This window comes from Triticum urartu, chromosome 6 (assembly GCF_003073215.2).
Source record: "Triticum urartu cultivar G1812 chromosome 6, Tu2.1, whole genome shotgun sequence".
NCBI classification, from domain to species: domain Eukaryota; kingdom Viridiplantae; phylum Streptophyta; class Magnoliopsida; order Poales; family Poaceae; genus Triticum; species Triticum urartu.
The window spans coordinates 40,965,074-40,980,285 of NC_053027.1; positions in this window are offsets into that span (position 1 = coordinate 40,965,074).

Consider the following 15,212-nt stretch of genomic DNA (forward strand, 5'->3'; position numbering starts at 1 on the left):
TTCGGACATTATCCGGAGTATCGGGAGGTTACCGGAACCCCGAGGGGGTTAATGGGCCTTCATGGGCCCTTCAGAGAGGAGGCAGGCAGCGAGGTGGAGGCATGTGCCCCCCCCCAAGCCCAAACTGAATTGGACTAGGGTTGGGGGTGCGGCCCCCATTCCTTCTTCTCCTCCTTCTCTTTCCCCCTTCTCTCCCTTCTTCAGAAAGGAAAGGGGGGCGAATCCTACTTGGACTGGGAGTCCAAGTAGGACTCCCCCCTTGGCGTGCCCCCCTTGGGCCGGCCTCCTCTCCTCCCCCCTTTATATACGTGGGAGGGGGGCACCCCAAAGGCACACCAAGTCTTCTCTTAGCCGTGTGCGGTGCCCCCCTCCACAGTCACACACCTCGGTCATATCGTTGTAGTGCTTATTCGAAGCCCTGCGTCGGTAACCTGATCATCATCGTCGACACGCCATCGTGCTGATGGAACTCTCCCTCGTCCTCAAATGGATCGAGAGATCGAGGGACGTCATTGAGCTGAACGTGTGCTGAATGCGGAGGTGTCGTACGTTTCGTGCTTGGATCTGTTGGATCGCGAAGATGTTCGACTACATCGACCGCGTTACTTAACGCTTCCCCTTTCGGTCTACGAGGGTGCGTGGACACACTCTCCCCGCTCATTTCTATGCTTCTCCTAGATAGATCTTGCGTGATCGTAGGTATTTTTTTTTTGAAATACTACGTTCCCCAACAAAGGCAACATAACTATATTCCTGCTTATGACAACAATTGCAAGTTTGTGGTTGATCCGTTTGATTTCTTGGAAGAATTTCACTATCTTTCTTCAGATGAGGGACGGCTACGCCATGACGCTCGTTGGTGCCTTCCCGTGTCCATCAAATGGCAAAATGCGCACTAGAAACAACGTGGGAAGTGTCGAGCTATGAAGGAGGGTGACGAAAACACCAGCTTCTTCCATGCATGTGCCTCCCAATGTCATCGTGGCAACTCCATCTGTGCGCTGCATGTTGATGGACTCGGGGTGGTGGACCACCCCAGTAAGGCGGCTGCACTCCGCGCCTTCTACGCTGGCCTCCTTGGCGGCCGTAGCCGCCCCGAGTAGCACTTCGACCTGGTAGTGCTATATCAGGGCATGTGGGGAGTGGACGGCCCTGCTCTAGTGGCTCGGTTCATGCGTGAGGAGATCAAGGCCGCGGCGGGCTCCCTCGACCGGACTAGTGCGCCTATTCCCGATAGGCTCGGCCCCGCTTTCTACCACGCCGCTTGGAGCGAGGTGGCGCCAGATCTACAACGCCTCTTCGACTCCGCCTATGATGATATGGCGGACCTAGAGCCGATCAACCGCGTGTATATTGCTCTCCTCCCCAATGGGGCTGCGTCCCCCACGCCCAGCTCTTTCCATCTGGTCTCGCTTTAGAATGGAGATGCCAAGATTCTATGCCGGGGGCTCACCACACGGCTGCAGGTGCAGATTGGTGAGGTCATTGACATTGATCAGGCTGTCTTCGTCGCAGGGCGAAGTATCTCCGAGAACTTTGTCTATGCAACTGAGGTGGTGTAGTGCTGTCATGCTTGGAAAGCTCCTGCCCTTTGTCATCAAGCTGGATTTTGCCAAAGTGTTCGACTCGGTGAACTGGGAGTGCCTATGCCAGGTTCTCGAGGTGTGCACCTTCCCCGAACGATGGTGTATGTGGATGGACGCCATTCTGCACTCCTCCCGGTCTGTCGTGCTGCTCAACATGGTGTCTGGCACTTGGTTTCCGGTGAAATGTGGGCTCCGGCAAGGGGATCCGCTATCGCCCTACCTCTTCCTCCTGGTGGCTGACGTCCTACAACGGATGATCCGGCAGGACCCTGTGCTCGAGCATCCTATGGTGGACAGAGACCCCCCCCGATTGTGCTCCAATATGCCAATGACACTCTGATCATCATGCGAGCGTCCGTGGGCACGGCGGTGCGTCTCCGACTCATCCTGGACAACTTCGCTGCAGCCACTGGACTGCGCATCAACTACATCAAAAGCACCCTGATGCTGAAGTCTCTCCTACTCCCAAGCCACGGTCACAAGGCCGGCGAGCATGGGCGATCTCTTCGTGCTCTGCTGCCCCTGTATCTGTCCCTTTCTCGTGTGGAGGTGAGGGACAGGCGGAGGACCTCCTTCTGGCATGATTGGTGGCTTCCCCCGGGGCCCCTGATCACCACCTTTCCTGCTTTGTTCTGGCTTTCTATTGCCCCTGAGGCCACTATTGCTCAGGTCTGGCACCAGGGGCTTGACCTCATCCTGGTGCCGTGGCTCACTCAGGTCGGGGGGAGGGAGCGCGGTGCCCTCCTTGCTCTTCTTCACCACGCGCGGGCTGCTGACAGGGTGGACAAGCGCACGCTGCCACTCTGCGGCCATCCTTGGTCTGGTGAACTGGTCATGAGCAAAGCTTATGGGCTACTTCGCCTCGGTGGCCAGGAATCGCCTCATCCCTCCTTCGTCTGGGGCTTTCGTCTGGGGCTCTCGAGCGCCGCCGCAGGTGAAATTATTTGGGTGGCTGCTCATTCTTTGCCGGAATCAACAGTCGGGACATCCTTCTTCGAAACACCATTGCTGAGAGGGTGGGGCACTACAAAAAAAGACACATCCATGACATTTTGGGCCGAACGAATTTTTTTCCGTCATACATATGACAGTTCTATGACGATAATTGTGACAAAACCCGGTATCATCGTAGCTGTGGTGGGCTCCTACTTCTATGACAAAAAATCATGACAGAAAATGGGCTTTTCGATCATGGGCCTCGGAGACGTAGCTGCATGACATTCTTTGGGCTGTCCATGACGGAAAAAACCGTGGTAGAAGCGAGGGCGAGGAAAATTTCGGGGAGTTCCCGGTTACGGTGGGAGGTCGGCGGCCGAGCAATGCGCGTTTCTCTCGTACACGTACGCGCGTGTGTGCGAGGCGTTGGCTCTAATTGAACCCGAGCGGGTGTTGGGCTCTAACTGAACCCGAGCGATTGCACTGCAGGCTACACGTTACTCAACCCGAGCGATCGATCGATTGCTGTTAACTGAACCCGATCGAGCGATTCCTTCGCTACTTCTGCTAACTGAAGCCGATCGAATTGGATGAACTGAGCGTTGGGAGGGGGGCGTTGGATGAAGATGAGCGGTGGCGTTGCCTCGTGGATGAACAGGACCCCGTGGTGTGGAGGGCTGGATGAATAGTAGACGGTGCAGGGGTGCCCGTGAGGGGTGGTCGAACAGTAGCCGGTGGAGTAGCGCGCGGTGGAGGCTGGATGAACAGGAGCACGTGAAGGCTGGAGGAGGTCGACCGTAGCCCATGGAGGTTGCAGGAGGTCGACGATGGAGTTGAACAGTATCCCGTGGAGTCCCGTTTTGCGGTACGCCACACCCCCGCTGAACAACCCTCGTTTCGACCGTAGGAGGTTCTTCGCGTTTTGCGGTACCACCCCTCTCGACAACATGACCCCCGTTTCGATCGTAGGAGGTCGTTTCGATCCGTTTTGCGGTACGCCACACCCCTCCCTATCAACAGGACCCCCGTTTCGACCGTAGGAGGTCGTTTCTCCGTTTTGCGGTATGCCACAACCCACTACACCACGCACCAGATTTCCCTACCAACGACTGTTGGGAAAAGTCTCTAATACCATCGGACCGTTGGTTGGGAAAAGTTGTATCAGACTGTTGGTCGGTAATGCCTATGCGTAGCAACTGAGGGTCGGTCGAAATGCTCATATATTTAATGTCAGGTCATCGGTCGGGAATACGAGGACTTCCCATCAGACTATGGTCGGGGATTAATGACGACCGACTGTTGGCAGCTAATTGGGCAAACCAGTCGCGCACACGCGGGAACAGAAAAAGTTAGCGCCAAAACTAGCCCAGCCCACTGAAAGCTCCCTCTCTTTTTTCCCTTACGCTCTGAAATCCCCAAAGCCTCAACCCCCACCCAATTTCTACATCCGCCGCGCCATGCTCAAGCTCTCTGTCCGCCGCCGACGCTACTCTACGGCCGGCTGCGTGCTCTCCAGCCGGCCGAGGATGCAACCCCGTCGCCATCTCCCTCACTTACTTCAGCCAGCGCACCACTGAGCCCACTCCACACCGCCGCAGCTAGGCTCGAGCTCTCTCTCCACTTGCGCTCGCTCGACCTCCACCTGCAGAGGCTCTCACCGCCGCCACGGGCTCGAGCAGCCTCCGCCGTGAGGTTCTCTCTGTGTTGCTACGCGCTCGAGCACCCTCCGCCTCCAGGTGCTCTCTTCTATCCTGCTTATCCCCCTCCCCCGTCGCTCATCACACCACCCTATATGCACAGGTAGTCCTGCCCATTGCCTTCCACACCCTACCGACTGCTGCCCTTTTCTTCTGCGCCCAAGCTCAGCCATCGCCCATGGTGCCGCCGGCCAAGAAGGTATGCTCCGAGATGCCCCTTGCCAGATCTAATTAGGACTGTGGGCCGGTTATAGTCCCTCTAAAGGCATGGCTTTGGCTACCTCTGCTGTTAGGTATTTCCCTGTGAGACAACGACTTTATCTCCAGAAATCGACCTGCTGGATGGTCGAAGAAATTTTCCAGTATAAGTCCGTAACTTTTCCTTTCACATGTGCAAGTTTATATTATGTGTGGATTTGGAAGCTATTTCTACGTCTACTATGTGATTTGAGAAGAAAACTGTGGCCCCATGCCTTGCTACCATGATGCTTGACTGTACGGCACGCCCCATTGACATGCGATTCATATCTGCTGGGATTTTGAATTGAATAGGTGTGAAATATCTGGTAGCTACATGGATCCATTGGCTCTAAAAACTGTTGCCCCAATGTCTACAATTTGGGGTCATGTAGGTATGATATAAATCTTAGATTTTGTTGGTTCCGTAGTCGCAATTCATTGGTTTATTAATGGCTTCATGTATGCAGGTGAGGCGTCACTCCTTCCTGAGGTTATATGTCAACCTGAAAATCATCTAGGCTAACAAGATAGTTCCCCAAGAGCCCCAATTGCAAGTACATATAATAAAACACTACTCTGTAACTATATAAGCAAGGCATGATTAGAAAATTATTTGCAAAAGTGAGGCTGCACATGCTTGCAATTGCTTATTTCGAGCTCGAGCTTTTAGTTTATAATGATGTGACCACATGCTTGTGTTTCTTTTCATGTTTATTAATCTGACGGAACTATATGATGCTAATGATGGTTGCAGTACTTTAACCTGAAGAGCATCTTATTTATGCCCTGCTTCCCGGATATTTTAAATATTAGAATGTTATGAACAAATGAAATGAAACTATTTGTTGTGAGTTGTAACATTGGTGGTTTCGTGTCTCCGTTGTTCGCACGGGGCGACCGCATAGTTTTCTGAGCAAGAAACATGATCCACACAAGAAAAAGTCAATTTCATCCATTGGGACTAAAGTTGGCAAAAGTAACTAGAAGTGATCATTTTTTCTGGGTACTAGCTCATTTGTAGTAGAACACGATCTATATTGTTGGTTTTTGATGTTTGTTGGCAGTCATAAAAATGTCACTACATAATTAGGGCAAATTATAGAAACCTGAAATTATTGTGCACATAGACCTAATATTGACCTGATGTTGCGGTAACAACAAGCAAACAAACTGTTGGATTTATGTCTTGTTGAGAGGAATATATTATTGCTCTATTTTGCACACTGGTGAAAATTTAACCACCAGTATTTTCAATCCATATATTGAGCTAGGTGTTCACCCTTCGCCGACATATTCATAGATTTTTTATGTACTTTGTTTATCGCAAACAATTATATAAACATATAATATATTTTATATTTATATTAAGGACTCCTAGGTTCTAGTTAGTGTACACCTTCTGCTCAATATTTTCCAGAGTAATAAAGCCTGGATGACAAATTTTGGTGATCTAGGTTATCATAATTAATTTTCTTAGTGGATTTTCATAAGTAATTCACATGCTATAACTTGGAGGACAGAACATAGCCATGCACTATGCATGTTAACTATGATGGTACTTTGGGAAAATGGCACACGATTAGACTGACTTTATATGTAATTGGTGTTAGAATTGTACTCCCTCCGTCCGGAAATACTTGTAAGAAAAATGGATGTATCTAGAACTAAAGTACGTCTAGATACATCCATTTCTCCGACAAGTATTTCCGGATGGAGGGAGTATTTTGTAAGCAGATAAGATCAATATGCTCAACATGCTACCAATTCTAACGTGTGGTCGTACTTTGATATTCCAAAAAAAAATCATATCATTTTGTAGCTTTCCCCCTCCCCATTCTGAAATTTCTTTGAAGCTCCACCACTGGTTGTCACCACAGGTTACACTCTTGAGTGTTGTTCTGGTTTTGAAAAATTGGGAACCTAGAGAGGCTAGACTTTGTGCAATGTAATTGCTAATTTGTTCTCTGAGAAGTTTCAGCGGAGGCTTGCTGAGCAGTTCCAGAAGTAGATGTCTAGTGCTGAGGCTGGCACCAGCATTGGTGCCGCCCAGGATGATGATGATGACGTTGTAGTGCTCGTCCCTGGAAAGATATTCAAGAAGTTGCGGAGCAGAAGATAGAACCTGAAGTGAAGGAACCAGAGATGCAGGATAAGAAAGATTGTCGTAATTCATTATTGTGAAGGGTTGCTTGTTAGTTTAGGTTTGACTGGCATCTACCGTGCCATAGACAAACTCTTGTGAGAACTCTGTCCTACCTTCCATTTCTAGCCCTCTGGTTGAAGCAGTAAAGTTCTTTTATGTTGACTTGCATCATTATTGGTTTGAGTTTTCTAAAAAGTATATTCATGAATTAGTTTCACAATTCTATTGAACCATGTAAGCTATGAACTATATAAATTATCTGAGACAATGTTTATATGAAGAGAATAACCAAAATATTGTGTATACCATCACCAAGTAACAAGAGAAGATAGACCAACATTGATTGTTACTAGTCAATGTACAGAGCTATATAGCGATATACTTCTTCTGGTTGTTTCTTATTAAAATTTAGTTGTTTGACACCCATCTCTTCCAACTAACTTTCAGTGACCAGGTGCCTATCCATGCCGGCAACGACATTGGTAAGATCTCAATATCTCACTTGGGTTCTCCCTCCCCTCCCCCATCTCTCTATGTGTTGCAGTGTCCAGATTTGAACTAGGCAGTAAGTTTAATAATATCTTAATAAAATATATGCTGCTTTGCTTCATGGAAATAGAGAAGCCCTTGAAGCAGTAAAGTTCTTTATGTGCAGCAGTTAATTGAGCTTCATTATTGTTTTGTAATTTTCTAAAAAGTACTTTCATGAACTGGTTACACATGTTTTTCTTTTGATAGCAGGCTTGGCATAAAGTTTTGTTTTCTGTTGTTTTTCAGTGAATGATTTGGAAAATGTAGTAGCATGGTGGACAAAGGTCACAAATAGATCTTGGCTTCAAAGTTACATTCAAATATGTCACTTTCTTTGCATTCAAGAGGTGAGTCTTTTATAAGAATTTCTTTCTGCTGCATTTTTTAACAGTGTCAAGGTGAACTGATATTGTGAGGCTAATTTTTTTGTGGTGTATTATGATGGTCTGTGAAAGTAATTTTCTGTCCTCTGATTATGAAACCATTTTTTTCTTGTTTAAGAGTATTTTTCACATTACTAATCATACCATGGCTTTTACCAGGATTTGGAGCCTCATTTTGTTGGTGAAGTAACGTTTGAAGGAGATATTAAATTGGGGTTTGTGATAGCAAGTGACTTGCCTATAGCAGAGGACTGTAAGCATGTCAGTGATTTGCAAATATTGAAGGCTCCACCTATCCCCATGGGTAAATTCATTGCTTAGGAAATGCTTTTGCTGCTACCTATTATTAATCATCTAATTTCTTACTCCTTTCATTTATGCAGGAATGGCCTGAAGAGCGGTATCCCCCATGTCCTGAAGAGAATTGGCCTTTCATTTAACAAATGTTTTCTCTGCTAGATTTGTTACTCCTTTCAAATATCCTAGGATATAGCAAAAGAAGTTACAGGAAACACAAAAGAGGGGAGCTAAAGCTACCCATTTCCCTATAAGTGATAATGAATTCTCTTTAGTTGCTTTGGTGTGAAATGATACAGAAGGCAGCTTCAAGAAAATATCACGTTGTCCAGTTATCGTGCGGAAATATTAACCAGGGATTTTGACTTGCAGGGCAGCTTCAAGAAAATATCACGTTGTCCAGTTATCGTGCGGAAATATTAACCAGGGATTTTGACTTGCAGATTTTCAAACTGGAGGATGTTCTCCAATGATATTTAGAAGGAAGGCTTTGATGTCAAGTACTAGAAGCACACAAGGATCTTGGTTGAAGGCTATGAGGATGTGTATTTAGTTGCCCACTATAAGGAGCCAAGGCAGATGATGTGCCTCTTAAGACAAATTCTAGAAAATAATGTGAGGAATTTTTGCTCTTAGGCAATGAACAATGATGTTTACTCTGCTTAATTAGTTTCATTATTTTATAGGAAACTTGGATGGTCATTAGTCTATACCAATATAAAAAGACCGAAAGGGGCAGATCCAACTGATCTCGGCCATCAAACTAAGTCAATCCAACGACCTATACTGCTCCAATGGCGAGTGTTAAATGTGTTTAACGTGCAATTAATGTCATACCAAATATTGCACTAATCACAAGATTAACACACAAACAATAGCATACTTAATATCCATGTGCAATTAATATATTTTCTAAATATTAACGTGCGTTGCACATGCGCATTTACTAGTTACTAACAGATGATGTATTTATATGTGAAAATTAATGAAATTTATGTAGTTATTGTTTGCATCTGGTTCAATATTTTTGGATGACATGCACTGTAACTTGATGTATATTCTGTTGTTAATTCAAAGTCCACATATGGGAGGCCTAATGGATGATGGTCAGCAGAAAAAACAGTCTAACAATCGATCGGAAAGGCTAATGCCAGGCCCAACATAATGTTGGTCGGGAAAGAATACGTTGTCAGATAGTCGGTTGGGAAAGGCCCATGGCATCCCAACAGATTGTTGGTTGGGAAAAAATCCTTGTCTGACAGTCGGTAGGGGAAGGCCCATGGTAGCCCCAGCAAACTGTTGGTCGGGAAAGGCCTGGGGAAGGCTCAACAGAATGTTGGTCGGGAAAGATACCCCATCACCAACAAGAAGTCGGTCGGGAAATCTATGTCGGTCGGGAAAGGGTTTTCCCGTCTGGGCTTTCCCCAACAGACATGGTCGGTCGGCAATAGTCTTTCCCGACGGACTGTCTGTTGGCAGAACCTGTATTCCCAACAAATCCGGTGTAGTGACCCCGTTCCAGACGCAGGAGGTCTGTTTCCACCGTTTTGCGGTACGCCAGGCCTCGTTTCCATCCCCTGTTCCGTCCAAGCCCTCCCGATGAACACGACCATGCATTCCGTTCCGACCCAGCCGATTGGCTCCCACGCATTCCGTTGCCTCCTGATGAACACGACGCATTTCGTTGCCTCCCCATGAACACGACGCATTCCGTTGCCTCCCCATGAACACGACGACGACACTATTTCTCCGTTCCGACCCAGCCATGTACACAAGCCCTGGCCGTACGTATGCGCAAGTAGGCGTTCGAGACCCCGCCCGTATGTAAACATACGTGGCCGGATTTTCTTTCTTGCACCCTCGCCGCTGTATGTACATGTACATGCTACGTGCGCGCCTCTACTTTGACACGTACGCGCCTCTACTATGACACGTGCGCGCCTCTACATCCACCAGTACATATGTACGTACACGTTCGCGACCAGAAGGACAACCCTATGTACGCTTCGACCAGGTGGGTCCCGACTGTCAGGCACTTCCTTTCATGCGAAGATGTAGCTCGTGGGTCCCAGTAGTCAGGGGGGAATCCTTTTTTTGCCCGGACGCACTTCCTTGCGTGCGAAGATGTAGCGGGTGGCTCCCAGCAGTCAGGGGGGCGAATCATTTTTTTGCCCGGACGCACTTTCTTGTGTGCGAAGATGTAGCTGGTGGGTCCCAGCTGTTAGGGGGAAACGTTTTTTTCGCGAAATACGGTGGCCCGTCCGCTGGGTCCCCGCTGTTAGGTGGAGGAATCATTATTTTGCGCGTAATACGGAGGCACTTCCTTGCTGCGGCCGTGGACCCAGCTGTCAGCCTTTCCACGTACAGTCCACATCCGATGGAAGTCTTTCCTTGACCACGTTGACCACGCCGCGCCGAGAGCACCACGGCGGTGGACGATGGCGAGGACTAGGAAGGGGACGACTCGGAGCCGGGGAAGATGCGGCAGTGGATGCCCATGCGAAGAGGAGTACGAGGGTTCACTGGTTCGGCTATAGTGTGCGGCTGTTGTTGCCGCAGAATAATAGGGAGTGTTGGTGAGTAGAGGGATGGCCTGGCCAACGGTGGGAGTAGTAGGGGGCGATGAGGCCTCCACGGCATCACAGCCGGCCACGGGAGGCAGGAGCACGCGACACGACCGGCGCTGGTTTGGGCGGCTGGAGCAAGAAGACCAGAGGTTGAAGAAGCACTACGGCCGTTGGATGAACATTGTACGGTAACAAGAGCTAGAATCATTCATATTGCTAAGTTGACAAAGCCCTTCGTCCCCGTCAACTTGGTAGGCCCACAAGTCAGCCTCCCACTATGCTGGGTTCCAACTGGCGGGGGGAATATTCATTTTTTGTGCGTAATAAGGAGGCACTTCCTTGCGTGCGAAGATAGCTGGTGGGTCCAACATGTCAGCGGGGGCACGTTATTTTCGTGAAATATAGAGGCCCTTCCGGTGGGTCCTAGATGTCAGGTGGGTGAATCATTATTTTGCGCGTAATAAGGAGGCATTTCCTTGTGTGTGGCCGTGGACCCAGCTGTCAGCCTCTCCATGCATAGTCTACTTCCGATGGTGTCGTTTGTTGACCACGTTGACCACACCGAGCCGAGCGCATCCAAGGTGGTGGACGATGGAGAGGCCCCAGACAGCAGCGAGCCGGAGATGGGAAGACGTGGGAGTAGAGTCGCAGACGGAGAGGTGTATGAGGGTTAATTGGTTCAAGTGCGGTGTGGTTCGGCAGTCAATGGAGAAGAACAGTAGGTGTGGAGGTGTGGAGGAATGGCCTGGCCAGCGATGGAGTAGCGCTTCATAGCGAAGCGTGCTAAGCAGAGCTGCTAGCAGTAGGAGGCGGGAGGTGGTCCCGGCGGCCCTGGAGGAAGAAGACAAGAGATTGAAGATGGATGCCGGTCGTTGCATGTAAATCCAACGGCTAACATGTCAGAATCATTTGTTGACTAAATTGACAACGACTTGCATTGGCTTCGACCTATTGGCCCACATTTCAGCCTCCAACAATGTGGCACGTATTCAACCCATTTTTTTCAAAATTTACATTCTTTTTTGCGCGGTAGAATTTACAGTCAATTTGATCTTTTTTTGAATTACAGCCATTAGCTGGGCTGGGTGAACAAATAATGTAGCGTCCATGCGGCCAATTTATTTTATTTCCTAAAAAATTACACGCCATTTGCACTTTCTCGAAATACACGATTTTGCTAGGCTGATTCTAATTATAATGTTGGGTTGGGCCATCAATGTTATCAAAAAATAAAAAGGGGCTGAGCATTTTGTTATAAATATATTTAAATAATAAGTGATATTATTACATTCGTCCTTAAATCTTACCAAGCTTTTGTACACATTCACTAGGATTTTCATGCCAAAACAATCCAGGATTTTATTTGTTAAGAAATTATTTTTATAAGTTAATAAGATGTGGGATATTGTTTTCTTACATATGTAAGTATCTGTTAAATATGTGATGAAAATAAAAATAGTATATAATAACACATAAAATAATTTAAATTGATATAATATAGTTAGAAGGGAAACATAAGTTGGACACGGCGTTCCTATTCTTATATAGAAAAATAGAACACACCTCTGCGTTTTCTTCAAAAAAAACATAAATTGCGCTGCCAAAAATAAAACCTCGGATGAGAGGTCCATAGGCCGGTCGATACATGACGGCCCTAAGAAAATACAAACAGGCCTAAGGACCTCCCATCCGAGGTCGTGGGTTGTGCATGTTAAAAATGAAAGCCTAGACATGGCAACCCAAAACCACGTCCAACACTTGCCAAACTTCGTCCCTCATTTTCTCTGTGTTTCACACACTTGACATTGTGTGGGCATTTTGACTGTGCATCATATGAAGATGTGCTATGCATGAATGTTGATCAGCATGATGTTAACTGGCTGGTAGTTCCATTTTCGACCATGAATAAAACTTCCAACATGATGTTAACCCTGTTTGAAAAGGCCATGTTAATATAAATGCTCTGCCTCTAAAAGTTGCAGTTTCTTATCTGAAACTGAACTTGCAGTTTCATATCTGAAACTGAAACTTTCCATTTCTTCTCTGAGAATCACATTGTCTAAACTTTTATACTCCTATGAAACTACATTTTTTAAGTGCTAAAAATAGATCTCTAGAATTCATATAATACTTCATATGCTCAATACTGCAAATCTGAAATTCAAAAGACATTCATATCTGAAAGTACTCTCAAAATACACAACACAAAACACAATTCACAACCTGGAAATACTGACAACCCTAAGCTCCTCCTGACAATTCACACCTGCTCGACTATTGGGCTGGCGGGAGGAGGGGGGCAGCCCCGTCCTATTCCTCGGCGGCAGACAGCCGCCCCATGAGACGATTTGAACGGCGAGGGAGACGATGGCGGGGAAGCGTCATCAGTCCAACTGCTTTTCTCCTCTTGCAGTTGGGTTCGGTCGACGAAGACTCCACCGGCTCGCTCTGGCAGCACACCCTCACAAAGGGCACCCTGTAGATGCTCGATCCTTCAATCTCTGGTGGGTGCTCTATCTGGGATCGATACTCCCACCACCGCTCCCTCATGATCAAATTCGGTGAATATGTTTGCTCCATGGCCCAGAGGAGCAACTCTATGTACTCCAGCGCGACTCCCTCCGGGAGTATCGCCGCCTTTTCGCTCTGTTGCAGATATTTGGCGAAGGATGTCACCGTCGCCGCTAGTTGGTCCTTGTTGTCAAACCAAGACTGTATCTCCAACATTCTAGCTAGCTTCATAGGGTTGCCGTCTGCCATCCTCACGTATCCGTTGTACTCCTCCATCGATCTACTTCTCCACAGCACCTTCACTCGCCGGCGGTGGTTTTTGAATGGAAGAGGATAGGAGCAGCGCTGGTCTTGGATTAGAACGGGAGAGGAGCGACGCTGGTTTTGGGCTGGAACAGGAGAGGAGGGGCGGTGGTTTTGAAATGTAACAGGAGAGGACGGCGTTGCATTTAGATTGGAACAGGAGAGGAGCGTCGGTGGTTTAAGAGGAGAAGAGCGGAAGAGCGGCGCTGGTCTTGGAAGTATTTTTTTGTTTTTTTGCGTATTTTGGGTCAAATTTTGACCACATACTATATTTGACAAGCAAAATGTGAATGCATGTCACAAAAAATTGTATCGTTTGGTTCGTATCTGAATGTACTTTCAAATTATATTATTTTTGCAACGTATAGCATATATTTTATGTGCGAAAATCATGGTCAATTATGACCCAGAATAAAAGGGAGACTAGTTAATGTGGGGTCGCTTTCTTAATTGAAGGGTAAATTGATTTTGATTTTTTTCTAGTCACAGCGCGCCGGCCCTCTCATCCAATCCTGAATCGCTGCCGCACGCTCTTCTCCCTCTTCTCCATTGCAAAACCACCTCCCCTCCTCTCCATCGTCTCCATTCCAAAACCACCGTCTCGCCTCTCCCTCTTCTGATATTCTCCATTGCAAAACCACCTCCTCTCCTCTCCATCATGTCCATTCCAAAACCACCGTCTCGCCTCTCCCTCTTCTGATCTTCTCCATTGAAAAACCACCTCCTCATGCACGTGGCCCGGAGGCGCAGTTGTCGTCATTTTGATCTGAAGCGCCGGATTATAACACATAACACCAAAAAATGCCACATGACAAGAAATAATAACCTCACTGCCCAAAGGAGACAACATGAATCCCGACGGACAAACTAAACGAGGAACAAAGTTCAAATTAAAGATAAACTCGTAGAAAAGGGGTTCGTCGATAGATGTCCTAATTAACATAGCCGGCTTGACCTAGATGGCAGCCGAGTAGTCACTGTTCGTGCATGTGCCCCCAATGACTAGCCCAACTCAGTTTTCCCTGTTTATCCCTCGTAGTGATCTGAAGCACATGACACCTAATTTTGCGAGATGACAGGAAACCTTTTTTTAGATTTCTCACCACAACTACAGCCATGTACAACACAGCCTGCATGATATGTAGATGATAGCCAATCCAGACGTGTCTGCTGGAGTCTGGTCACATGCATGGACGAACTAATCTTCCGTGTCTTGCAGGGATCGTCCAAGGACCAACGTAGTACAACACTTCTCTAGTACTATCGCTCGTCTCCCTCTTCTGTTAAGTCACCCGACTTGCGGGGCCGGGGAGTGTGCCTATGGTCGGTTCTCAATTGCCGTCCCACATGTGTGTGCAAATGCAATATGACGCGCATTCCATTCAGAGAGCAGCGTGCCAGACCGACTAACCGTCTGGGGTGCGACGTGAACGCGACGGGCGTGCTGTATACTCAGTACATGTGTACCACCGTTTTCTAGACTCTTTGCTCTATGGCGCGGGCGCGATCCATGGATACAAAATTAGTATACTGTATACTATTTAAAAGTCGAGGGCGGGGCTTTTCCTGCGCGGTAGGCGGCGGGGCAGTTCCGCCTAGTCGGTTCGACAGAGACGCGAGAGGACGAGGGAGTAGGCTGCTGCGAACGTAGGGCTGTGTGATTTGACAGCGAGTTACTGCTGGACAGGTGGGGCCCCGTGATCATAGGAGAATGGAAAGCCACTACCCTGCTGTTCGCATGCTGGCACTTCGCTCCTACTCGTCCCCGCATGTCCTTCAATACTATAGTGATTCGCTCCTAGTCGTCCCGTCCATTCACATTACGGCAGTTCCACTAATCCTAACCCTCCTCCCAAATCCATGGCGTCCCAAATCTCCATGATCGGCGATGAGTACAAGGTTAGAACCATCACCGGTGATGATTTCGACATCATCTACACCGTTCTTCCACGATGGTGAAAGGATGCCTTTCTCGCTTCAGACGCATGTTCGAAGACTCAGATGATGAGTGGGTCGCT